General features: G+C 44.8%; 1 long non-coding RNA gene across 1 annotated transcript in view; it reads left to right on the top strand.

Annotated features, from left to right (window-relative positions):
- The window catches only part of LOC144584063 (uncharacterized), a 266,283-nt gene extending 254,961 nt beyond the window's left edge, over positions 1–11,322 (top strand). Inside the window, exon 2 of the long non-coding RNA XR_013538077.1 lies at positions 11,219–11,322. This is a non-coding gene — a long non-coding RNA (uncharacterized LOC144584063). The remainder of the gene's footprint in view (positions 1–11,218) is intronic.
- Positions 11,323–12,718: the final 1,396 nt, after the last annotated feature.

The raw sequence follows: 12,718 nt of genomic DNA on the forward strand, positions 1-12,718 counted from the left end.
CAGGAGAGTGTTTCTGACTGCAAAGCCAACACCATATTCCCTGGTCTCATTGGATGGTTTTCCCTGCCAGAAGAATGAGAAGTTTTTTTCTTTGACAGATCCCGAGTCTGGCAGTCTTGTCTCTTGCAGGGCAACAATGTCCATCTGCAGTCTACTCAGTTCCATGTCAATGACAGCTGTCTTGCGCACATCATCTATTTCTTGCAGGTCGTTAGGAAAGCCGTAGTCAGGAAAGCCAGGGGTCATTGTCCGTACATTCCAGGTGCCCAGCTTTAGGGCAGAAGTTTTCTTATGATTGTTGCATGGTGCACGGTTGTCGATCTGCTTGTCGGGTTTCACCCTAAACCCCACGCACCCCGTGAGGTTAACAGACCGTGGCGAGGTAGCACCTTGCTGGCTGGGGGCTGCCCAGCTTAAGGCGGGCGGTATCTACCTAGTGAGGTGCAATGACCTCTCCCACCGTCAGAAGTAGCCCCTGGCGTCCTGCTCTACGCCAATTGAGCAGAGACTTATAACCGGTAACTGCTACTTCCCGTGTTGTTTCGACGCTGTATGCGAAGCTGGAGTGTCCTCTCCAGAGCACGAAGCCTGGGTAAAATAGTATGGAGGATAGGCTGTTACCCAAGCAGCAAATCCCCCCTCTCCACATCGCTGAAATGGTCCAGTGGAAAGGCAAGAGCCAATACAACTGGTTCCAGCAACGTCGCAGGAGTTGGCAGAATGAAAGAAAATGCCTCCGGGACTCCGGCTCCGGATTTTGCCTCGAGGTTATCTCCTGAAGCCCTTTCCATAAGTGGATATAGCCACAAGGCAGTGGAGGTTTAAATTCGGAGTGGTCCTTCTCCTAGATGGGCTGCCTTCCAGGGCTGACGAGCCCCACCTACCCGGCCTGATCTCTAATAATATGGAAGTATGATCTGACCTTTAAAAGTATACTCCCCCCAGGTGTACGAGATGTTAGTTGGTTTTCCTATTTACCAAATTTGGGTAAAAAGTAGGATTAGAGAGTTTCACATGCCGTTAGACACACTCTCCTGCTCATCCTCCTTTACAGCTGAGACTCTGCCTTTGCTCAGGTGATTTCTATTTACCATATTAGGATTGGAGATACAGAGAGTATTTGAGAATTTAGCGCGCCGTTAGGCGCGCGGTCCAGGAAACAAAGGCTTCAGCAAGACATCCAAAGAGAACGCACCTGAGCTTCATCCAGGCCTAAACCTCCTAAGGAAATGAAGGCAAGGTCCAGAAACTTCCCAGTTAAAAAAAGTAGGCCCTCCCTCTTGGCCCATGTGATAAGAGAGAGAACAAGCAGCCCCCCCCCACAGAACAAAAGGCATCAGCAAGACATCCAAAGAGAACGCACCTGCATACACAAAGAGAAAAAAGGAAAACATCTACCTGGCCTTAGCTCCTTTCTCTCCTGTAAGATGCCCATCCTAGGCAAAACTTCCTGTTAAAATGGAGAGAAGGTCCTGGGAGATCCCATTTTAAACCATGTGTTGGGGGGGGGGATACACAAAGAGAAAAAAGGAAAACATCTACCTGGCCTTAGCTCCTTTCTCTCCTGTAAGATGCCCATCCTAGGCAAAACTTCCTGGTAAAATGGAGAGAAGGTCCTGGGAGATCCCATTTTAAACCATGTGTTGGGGGGGGATACACAAAGAGAAAAAAGGAAAACATCTACCTGGCCTTAGCTCCTTTCTCTCCTGTAAGATGCCCATCCTAGGCAAAACTTCCTGGTAAAATGGAGAGAAGGTCCTGGGAGATCCCATTTTAAACCATGTGTTGGGGGGGGGATACACAAAGAGAAAAAAGGAAAACATCTACCTGGCCTTAGCTCCTTTCTCTCCTGTAAGATGCCCATCCTAGGCAAAACTTCCTGGTAAAATGGAGAGAAGGTCCTGGGAGATCCCATTTTAAACCATGTGTTGGGGGGGGATACACAAAGAGAAAAAAGGAAAACATCTACCTGGCCTTAGCTCCTTTCTCTCCTGTAAGATGCCCATCCTAGGCAAAACTTCCTGGTAAAATGGAGAGAAGGTCCTGGGAGATCCCATTTTAAACCATGTGTTGGGGGGGGGATACACAAAGAGAAAAAAGGAAAACATCTACCTGGCCTTAGCTCCTTTCTCTCCTGTAAGATGCCCATCCTAGGCAAAACTTCCTGGTAAAATGGAGAGAAGGTCCTGGGAGATCCCATTTTAAACCATGTGTTTGGGGGGGGGGATACACAAAGAGGAAAAAGGAAAACATCTACCTGGCCTTAGCTCCTTTCTCTCCTGTAAGATGCCCATCCTAGGCAAAACTTCCTGGTAAAATGGAGAGAAGGTCCTGGGAGATCCCATTTTAAACCATGTGTTGGGGGGGGGATACACAAAGAGAAAAAAGGAAAACATCTACCTGGCCTTAGCTCCTTTCTCTCCTGTAAGATGCCCATCCTAGGCAAAACTTCCTGGTAAAATGGAGAGAAGGTCCTGGGAGATCCCATTTTAAACCATGTGTTTGGGGGGGGGGATACACAAAGAGGAAAAAGGAAAACATCTACCTGGCCTTAGCTCCTTTCTCTCCTGTAAGATGCCCATCCTAGGCAAAACTTCCTGGTAAAATGGAGAGAAGGTCCTGGGAGATCCCATTTTAAACCATGTGTTGGGGGGGGGATACACAAAGAGAAAAAAGGAAAACATCTACCTGGCCTTAGCTCCTTTCTCTCCTGTAAGATGCCCATCCTAGGCAAAACTTCCTGGTAAAATGGAGAGAAGGTCCTGGGAGATCCCATTTTAAACCATGTGTTTGGGGGGGGATACACAAAGAGAAAAAAGGAAAACATCTACCTGGCCTTAGCTCCTTTCTCTCCTGTAAGATGCCCATCCTAGGCAAAACTTCCTGGTAAAATGGAGAGAAGGTCCTGGGAGATCCCATTTTAAACCATGTGTTGGGGGGGGGATACACAAAGAGAAAAAAGGAAAACATCTACCTGTCCTTAGCTCCTTTCTCTCCTGTAAGATGCCCATCCTAGGCAAAACTTCCTGGTAAAATGGAGAGAAGGTCCTGGGAGATCCCATTTTAAACCATGTGTTGGGGGGGGGGATACACAAAGAGAAAAAAGGAAAACATCTACCTGGCCTTAGCTCCTTTCTCTCCTGTAAGATGCCCATCCTAGGCAAAACTTCCTGGTAAAATGGAGAGAAGGTCCTGGGAGATCCCATTTTAAACCATGTGTTGGGGGGGGGATACACAAAGAGAAAAAAGGAAAACATCTACCTGGCCTTAGCTCCTTTCTCTCCTGTAAGATGCCCATCCTAGGCAAAACTTCCTGGTAAAATGGAGAGAAGGTCCTGGGAGATCCCATTTTAAACCATGTGTTGGGGGGGGGGATACACAAAGAGAAAAAAGGAAAACATCTACCTGGCCTTAGCTCCTTTCTCTCCTGTAAGATGCCCATCCTAGGCAAAACTTCCTGGTAAAATGGAGAGAAGGTCCTGGGAGATCCCATTTTAAACCATGTGTTGGGGGGGGGATACACAAAGAGAAAAAAGGAAAACATCTACCTGGCCTTAGCTCCTTTCTCTCCTGTAAGATGCCCATCCTAGGCAAAACTTCCTGGTAAAATGGAGAGAAGGTCCTGGGAGATCCCATTTTAAACCATGTGTTGGGGGGGGATACACAAAGAGAAAAAAGGAAAACATCTACCTGGCCTTAGCTCCTTTCTCTCCTGTAAGATGCCCATCCTAGGCAAAACTTCCTGGTAAAATGGAGAGAAGATCCTGGGAGATACCATTTTAAACCATGTGTTGGGGGGGGATACACAAAGAGAAAAAAGGAAAACATCTACCTGGCCTTAGCTCCTTTCTCTCCTGTAAGATGCCCATCCTAGGCAAAACTTCCTGGTAAAATGGAGAGAAGGTCCTGGGAGATCCCATTTTAAACCATGTGTTGGGGGGGGGGATACACAAAGAGAAAAAAGGAAAACATCTACCTGGCCTTAGCTCCTTTCTCTCCTGTAAGATGCCCATCCTAGGCAAAACTTCCTGGTAAAATGGAGAGAAGGTCCTGGGAGATCCCATTTTAAACCATGTGTTGGGGGGGGGGGATACACAAAGAGAAAAAAGGAAAACATCTACCTGGCCTTAGCTCCTTTCTCTCCTGTAAGATGCCCATCCTAGGCAAAACTTCCTGGTAAAATGGAGAGAAGGTCCTGGGAGATCCCATTTTAAACCATGTGTTGGGGGGGGGATACACAAAGAGAAAAAAGGAAAACATCTACCTGGCCTTAGCTCCTTTCTCTCCTGTAAGATGCCCATCCTAGGCAAAACTTCCTGGTAAAAAGAAGACCACACTGAAAACAAACACATCAGGAATGAAAAGGGGCCTGTAAAATTAGAAGATCATCTAACTAGTACCATGTATAATGTCCATCATGTTCAGCATTGTTTTACAGTGATGGGCAGGCAGATTTTTGGGTCTCGGGCGTAGGTCTTCCCTAATTCTTCCTGGAGAAATCTGGATGTTGAAGCTCTAACCATTATGCAGAGTCTCCTCTCCATGCCATGTTGGCCGTTCCCACTCCTCATTAAGTTCAAAAAGCTAACCATTGGTGCTAGGAATTAAAACCGGGAAGCTGCTCTGATTTGTCTACATGGAGTTACTGAAATTAAGATTGTTTTATTTCCGTTTAAAGAGGTGATGGTAAGCATGGTAGCTGCATTTTACCATTGCCCTTACCGGTGAGTCAGCCTCAGGGAACACTGTGGGACTTCCTTCTGAGTAGACATGGTTGAGAAGTCTGATAGGATGAAAGCAAGGAGCAAGCACAGAGATCCAAGGGCCACCTTTCTCTTCCTTACCACACCCGCCCAATGAAGGATAACCGCTCCGTCAAATTAATATTTTCGTTACTTTAAACTCTAATAAAATCTCGCTCAGCAAAGCAATTGCCGAGTCCCCTAAATGTCGTTCCTACGGGTGCTTCACGCAATACTTTCAAATGACTTTTAATTTTTTTTCCCCATCATGAGAAATATAATGAATCATGACCATGAACAGAAATGTTTGTGATGTCAGGCTGAGCCTACATTAAAGCAGTGAATAATGGAATAGAAGAACAGGGAGGGAGAAAATGGGAGGGAGGGAGAAAAGGTGCTCACAATTGCCTGCCGAGAAGGCAAAAGGCAAATTTGAAATGTTTTTCCCTCCTGCCTTCCAAAGTGATTAAACCCAGAGAAGTAAACAGTCCACTAATGAAATAAAACAATTATTTCTGGAGCTCCCCACTGTGCCCCACTTCGAAAGGCCCTTAACATGTTCCTGCCTTTGAGAAATTGGACAGATAGATAGATTTTATTTATTTGGGTTTGTGTTTTAAGAAACAGAAAAGGTGGCTACCATGCAGGGTGTGGGGGAGCCCCCACACACACACCAGAAAGAACCCACGGATATTTCTGCAAATGCTTGCCACAAATGTGTTTTATACCTCAAGTGGCATAAGGAACTACCCTCGTGGATGCTACTCTTTCTACCTCTTCAGAACAACTGAAATGACTCTATTCTATGGTGCAGAGCATCATAATTTTCTGCAGAATGAAGAAGCAGTGAAGAAAGGAAAGCCAGCCGATTGCCTTGTTTATGCTCGTTCTTCAATCATTTTTGCTGGACGGAACGGCCTTGTCCCCCACCGTGCCGTCATTCGCTAGTTCAAAATAAAAGCAGTCCCTTCTGTTTCACCATGTGATTAGTTTGGGTGGATTGGGGTTTTTTTTTTCCTTATAATCCTTGAAATCTATCAACAAACCCAGCCATACCACCAAAGAGTCTTCTCCAACTGAAAGATCTTATTAAAAGAAGAAGGTTCTCATAGAAAAGCAACAGAGGGACAAAATCTACTACGCAGACTGTTTCGCCTCTGGCTTTATTACTTCGTTCTGTACTGCAGAACCTTGCAAATTATATGCCTGTTCTATTTCATTATTGTTATTTTAAGTTCCTAGTCCTCATGGCAGTACTGAAAGTTGCGGGTGGTTTCTCTACAAAATCGCAGAATGTAAAAAGCAGTAGAAATTCTGGGCTTTCTGAAAACCACAAGATTGTTTTGTACGACTCTCTTTTTCCCCTTCCACCCATCCACCCTGCTGCAGCGGGTTGGAAATAATCTTTTAAAAATCCACAGGTTTGCAAAAGCTGATGTTACAAAGCACCATACATTAACACTTGTGCAAAAAAAGAAGAGGAGAAAAGGACACTGATGAATACAGAATTTGCATTGTTTCTTTTCCTGAATTCCGTGTGACAAATACTGGGGGGGATATTGGTAGAATAGCAGAGTTCACATCCCTTCCTTGTAAATGAAGAGTTAGCCACTAGAGGCCCCAGGGCTAAATCTGGCCCTCAAGCCAAGACTATATTTTGCAGGCATGTGACGCCGCCATCGTGCTAAAGTCACGCCAGTCTGTTCCTACAGCACTGGGATTTCCTGACAGATTCAAAATTTCACCTCCAGCTAAAACCCACCAAAAAGCCAGATGTTCCCTCAGCATAGCCAAGGAATTTAAAAGGAAGCAATGTGAGTTTTACTAAATGGGTATATGCACACACCCGAAGTCCACAGAGCAGCCCGTCCGTAATTAGTGTTGTTTGCACACACTTAAAGTTTCCTTCTTGATCCTTCCTTCAACCCTATTAAGGATGTGGAACCTCATTCAGCCTAAGGGTAGAATGCAATTTTAGAAATGTTCCATGGCTTGCCCTTTCAGGACACAATAGACATGGAAGCAAAAAACGCCAGCATAGTTTAGCTTAAAGTTTTTAATTAAGCCCTAAGAAAGACATTTGCCCCTTGGAAGTGCTATTCAAGAGTTAGGAAACCAACGAACAATAACATCATGGGGAAGGGGTGTAGCCATCATGTCAACCCCGCTAGGTCAGATTCATCCCCAGGGCTGAAGGTTCCCTACCCTCGATCTGTTCTGAGAGGACATCACAGAATGTGGGAGAAGCTTCTTGGGACCCCATCTTGTCTAACAGTTTCTTCTCAAAAGAACCAACCGGATTAGGACGAGGTGCCGCAGCGCCTCCGGTTCCCTTTCTCCAACATCAGGTACACTGGGTGGAGGAGCTGGTGGTGGTAGTCAAAACTCCAGTGTAATTCTTCAAAGGAAGCTTGGGACTTCTGAAGATGGCTTAGGGTGACATGAGTTTTCCACATAATACTGTGGATTTCCTGAAGGCATCTGGTTGGGCATTATCGGAGTAGAAACTAGACTTTGGGACTTATCCAAAAGAGGCAAGCTTTTGCCTTCTCATGAACATGGATTTGGAGCTGTGCCTCAAAGCAAGTAATACCAACATTAAAAAAAAATAATGAATTCAAAACCCAATCCATGCCATTTAGAAACTGCAACAAAGGGCGACCTGACTGAAACCATTTCTAGAGACATCACTTTGGTAGTCCATCGCGTCTGTTGGAAAGAACAGGAAGAGTCTCAAAGCACCTTGAAGACGCACAAGGTTGAGTTGGCATTGGGTTTATCTGGAGCGCTGGCCACTTCTTCAGAAGTGGGCTACAGACCTCAAAAGCTTGTGCCAAACAAAGCTTGTTAGTCCGTGGCTATTTTCATGCTACCGTCACATCAGTGCAAAATGAATCTTCACATATATAACTTGCTGAATTCTCAGGTTGTGGATGCAAACCTTTTAGTTTGGAGGGAGGGAGGAAAGACATTTTACCTCAACATTCAAGTATTTCATCCTTTTCAGTAGGCGTCAGATATGCTTTCTTGTGACCTGCAAACCTATCAAAAATAAATAAATAAAAGTGCACATCAGATATGGACAGATAATCAAATACAGATATCCATGGATAGAGTGAACATTTAAATGCTGAAAAAACTTTGAGAAATATTCAGCTACTTCTAGTTTTAAGCCACCTTGTGTCCTGTTACGAACGAACGAACGAACGAACGAACGAACAAACAAACAAACAAACAAACAAACAAACAAACAAACAAACAAAGTCCCCTTTTCCCCACTTCCTCTGTCTCCTGGGGTACTGAGCAGAATATTCCCTTCTTAACTCACCTCTTGTCTTGTGGAAAACAAACCTTGCTCTTTTTTCTCTCCTAAGGATACAAATACTGTATATATACATATTTCTCTTTGTTCCCCTAATATAAGAGCACCATCTAGTGCCTAGGATTAAAGAGCATCATTCCACGACAGAGAGGCTTCAAACCTCCTCGTCCAGAAGCCGGCCTGCTAATGTGACAGCGAAGTTGTGGGGAGGAAGGGGCTGGAAGAGGAATTAAAACATATTAAAGGTGTTAATAAGTGACTTATTTAAACGGGGTATTGCATATTGAACATTAATCACCATGCCGTTAAAAGTGTAATTAAGGAGTCACTCTGCCTTCAGGGGAAGGTGCGCCCGGGAGCCGAGAGAAAATGGCCCCTTTATTAATACAAATTATTTTATTTGGCTAAAGCTAATAATTCTAAGTGAGGTCAACGGGACGTCTTGCGCATGGGAAGCGGCCCCCATGCCCGACCGACGTTTCCATGGCAATGGGACTAAGTTCGGTCTACACACACACACACATACATACACACACACCACAGTAATGGCTTCACTCATCTACCCAGAGGTTGGGTTGTTTCTGAGGGGAAGCAGATCATTTTTGCTAGCAGGAATATATATGTATATTTTCAGGGTTTGGGGGTTTTCCTCCATCTTTTCTTTTTCTTTTGGGAAGGAAGATCATCCGAGTCGGAGAGGCGCCTTCTCGCAAAGGGAATCGCCCATTTTTTAAAACAATACGTTGCCCGTAACATAAATCTACATCCTTGTTGAGGCACACTCCTTTCTCTTAATCCAGACTTGTGGTTGAGTTTCTTTTTAAAAAGAGCAGGAGGAAGATGGTATTTCAAAAGGACAAAGTCAAAAAGGCAGAACATGTTCATCGCTGCTAAACTGGGCCGGCCCAAGCAGGAGGCAGAATGAGGTGCCCGCCTCGGACTGCAGAGGCTGAAGGAACAATCGTGAAATGTGGGCAGAGATGATGTGTCTGCCCCAAAACTCGCTCATAGCTTCCTAATCTCACTGGCTTCCCACATACACACCCGGGAATGGCAGAGGATGCCCTCCTATGTTTGCTGATTTATTATAGATGAAGGATGGGGTCCGCACCTTGGGGATCCATCTGGACCCGGCGCTCACTATGGAAACTCAGGTGGCGTCGGTGGTCCATACCGCCTTTTTTCACCTTCGGCGGATAGCCCAGCTGCAGTCCTATCTCGATGTTGGGGCGCTCACTACCTTGGTGCATCCGCTCGTAATCTCAAGATTAGACCACTGTAATGCGCTCTACGTGGGGCTGCCTTTGAGGCTGTTGCAGAAACTCCAGGTGGTCCAGAATGCAGCGGCCAGACTTCTTAGTGGGGTGAAAAAATACCAACACATCTCACCCACTCTGGCCACACTGCATTGGCTGCCCATTCAGTTCCACATCGACTTCAAAGTGTTGATGCTCACGTACAAAGCCCTAAACGGTTTAGGGCCTCGATACTTGGCGGAACGCCTACTCCCACCAAGAACTACCCGTATCACTCAATCAAGTCAGGAGGTGAGGCTGAGGAGCCTGACGCCAAGGGAGGCCCGGAAGGAAAAAACAAGAAACCGGGCCTTCTCGGCGGTGGCTCCTCGCCTCTGGAACAACCTTCCTCCAGAGATTCGTGCGGCTCCCTCACTGGGTATCTTTAAAAATCAACTAAAAACATGGATGTTTCGGCAGGCCTTCCCTTCAGTAAATTCCTGATGTTCTCCTTCCCTCTCCTTTCCTACTGTTTGTTTTCCGTCTTGTTGGATTTTGTTTATTGTTCACTATGGAATAATTTTATATTTATCTGCGTATTTTATGTGTATTTTATTCATGCTGTAAGCTGCCTAGAGTGGTCATGATTGACCAGATAGGTGGGATATAAATAAAATAAATAAATAAAACATTTATTTCTTCATTTCATGCTGCCTTTCATCTGGTGAGCTACAGGCAATGCTACTGGCTCTCTTCTGCTCCATCATTGTGTATCCTCACAACCACCCAGGTTGGGCTGAGAGGTTGTGACTGGATCACCCAGGTCAGCCTGTGAGGTTTACAGCCAAGCGGGGATTTGAACCCAGGTCTCCAGAATCCTAGACCAATGCTCCAACCACTACACCACCCTGCTCCAATTGCCAGTGTCACTTTCAGCAGCCAGTCCATTGGGCTTTTATAGAGGGAATGGAAGGAAAAACTTGTCTCTGGGCACAAAATACATCAGGCCGGTCCTGCTTTTTTAACGTCGATCTTTTGTAAGCCATCTCAGAAAACTCCCCTATATAATAGGGGCCATACCACATTGTCCGGAATCTATCCACAGGTATCATGACCAAACCAGCCCAAAATGTCAGAGCAAGTTGCCCTTTTATCGAGACGATGAGCTACGACTACATATATATATACTGTACCTCTTTGGGGTTGGTCCCAAAATTCATTTGGGAAGTTGGTTGTTAATTAGAACATCTGGATCCACACCTCATTTAAATATCTGTGTGTCCTGTCTCTAGGGAGGAACACTGCAGATTTTTCAGGCAATGCCTTATACACAGGCACTCTTTGTCCACTTTTTAGAGAGAAAGAGAGAAAAAGAGGGAGAGAAGTCCATGGTGGTTAAAAGAAAAGTTTAAAACGTTCTAAAAGTGTATTGTAAAAGTTTCAAGGCACCCTGTCCAAAAAAAGGGGGGGGGGAAGCGATGCAAGTTTTCTTGTAGAAGTGAAAAAAAACCCAACATTTCCCCCCCCCCCATCAGCAGTCACATTCACAAAAATGGGACAGCGGAAGAACCTTTTCTTTCTCCGCATTACAATCTTTTGTTTGGTGCAAAACACAGGCTTACATGCAAAATACGGAGTTTTGCAGGGAAAAACCACTTCTGGGACTTTTTTCATTTAAAAAAGTACAAAATGGGGGAGACGGGAGACTCTTCTGGTTTCACCCAGCAGGCAAGAAATGTCTGGAATTCGTCATTCTCTACCTACCGGAATAAAATAAGCCAAGATTGATGTCCCCATTGCGAATTCTATGGGAATGTACCAAAAACAGCCATAATCATGCCCACCTTTTGTGCAAAATAGACAAAAATAAAACCCAAAGGTCTCACATTGAAGATAATTCTTTTTCATTATTATTCTAGACCTGTTTCTGTACAAGGATGAAGCGGGAGAGGATCTACACCCCGGTTTGTGAAACGATTTCTTGTAGTTTTGTGCAGAAGAAGTACAGACCCGGTTCCCAAAATCTGTCCACCTACCAGCTTCAGGTAATGTGGGACTGAAAAGTTCATCTTTACACTTTCAAAAGAAAAAAAAAAAAGAAACGACACACCAGTTGCTGAACGTGTACATTTTACAAGCTCCAACCAATTCCTTTCTGAATCCCGTTGTGATTTATCTACATCCCCTTGTGATGTCATTCGTTTATGTACAGCATTACCCAGAATACGGCATTAACATTTTACTATTAGTCTTACCTTTCAACACAAAAAGATAAAGGCATAAATCTCGAGACACGATGGATGTGTCAGCTGAGTTGATCTAGTGTTACAAGTTGGGTTACGTGTGTGTATGTGTGTGTTGGTGTGCCGCGCATATGTATCTGGCATGCTCCCACACCTTGAACAATAGGGGAAACGCTCAGATCATTTTTCTCCCTGCTGTGAGCTCAGAATTGTCTCATCAAGCCGAAGAGTCTAATTTCAGTTGACGATTGGCTTGACTAAGTAAACACAAACCACATGCTCCACAGCGGTGTACTGAGAAGAGAGGAGAGGGGGACAATTTTAACACTGGCGGATAGCTCAGTGGTTTAGGTGTCCGGCTGCAGAGGTCAGGTGTTTGATTCCCCCATTGGAAGAAAAGCCAGCCTGTGTAGCCTTGGGCAAGCTGCAGTCACTTTGCAAACCACTCCAATGTATTCGGTGCCTGGAAAACCCTGGAAAGGGTTGCCATAAGCTAGAATCAACCTGAAAGCATGCAGTTATTAATTAATTAACCGCTGATGGTTAGGGGTAGGGAAACTTCAGCCCTCCAGTTTTGGATTAAAACTCCCAGAATACCTGACCACTAACAATGTTGAGGGTGTTGATGGGTGCTCTGGGCCAAAAAACCTAGGACTGTGTCCTGCTGGGAAGTGAGTGCCTTTGCTTGTTGGGATTTTAGAAAGACATTCTAAAATCCTATTTGTAACTGGAGCACGAATTGAATCAGGTAGGACAGAAATCCCTTCAACCAACTAGAAAAAGCAAAATTTTAAGGCATTGTTCATCCTTTGTTTGCAAATACCATTTCCCTCTGATTCGCCATTTAAGAGAGAAAAAAAGAAGTGAGCAGTTAAGATTGAGTTGATGATTGCACATATGACTTAACTTGACCGATAGGAGCCCGAAAGATATAAAAGCATTTGGAGCTGCTTAGCTGATCCTGGATTTGTTGGGCTAGTGAGATGTTATATCCTTGCTTTCTCATTTCGGTCTCCATTTGTGCATCCTTGACTCTTTTTATTTCAAATTCATTAGCTCCTTGTTTGACCCTTTTTCAACAGACATTTTTGGTTGTTTTCGCTGTGTCCCGGAATTAGTTGGGATTTTGGTTGTTGTTGTTGTTTTCATTCCTGTTGTTACTTTACGTCAAGTTAC

This window comes from Pogona vitticeps, chromosome 7 (assembly GCF_051106095.1).
Source record: "Pogona vitticeps strain Pit_001003342236 chromosome 7, PviZW2.1, whole genome shotgun sequence".
In the NCBI taxonomy this organism is placed as follows: domain Eukaryota; kingdom Metazoa; phylum Chordata; class Lepidosauria; order Squamata; family Agamidae; genus Pogona; species Pogona vitticeps.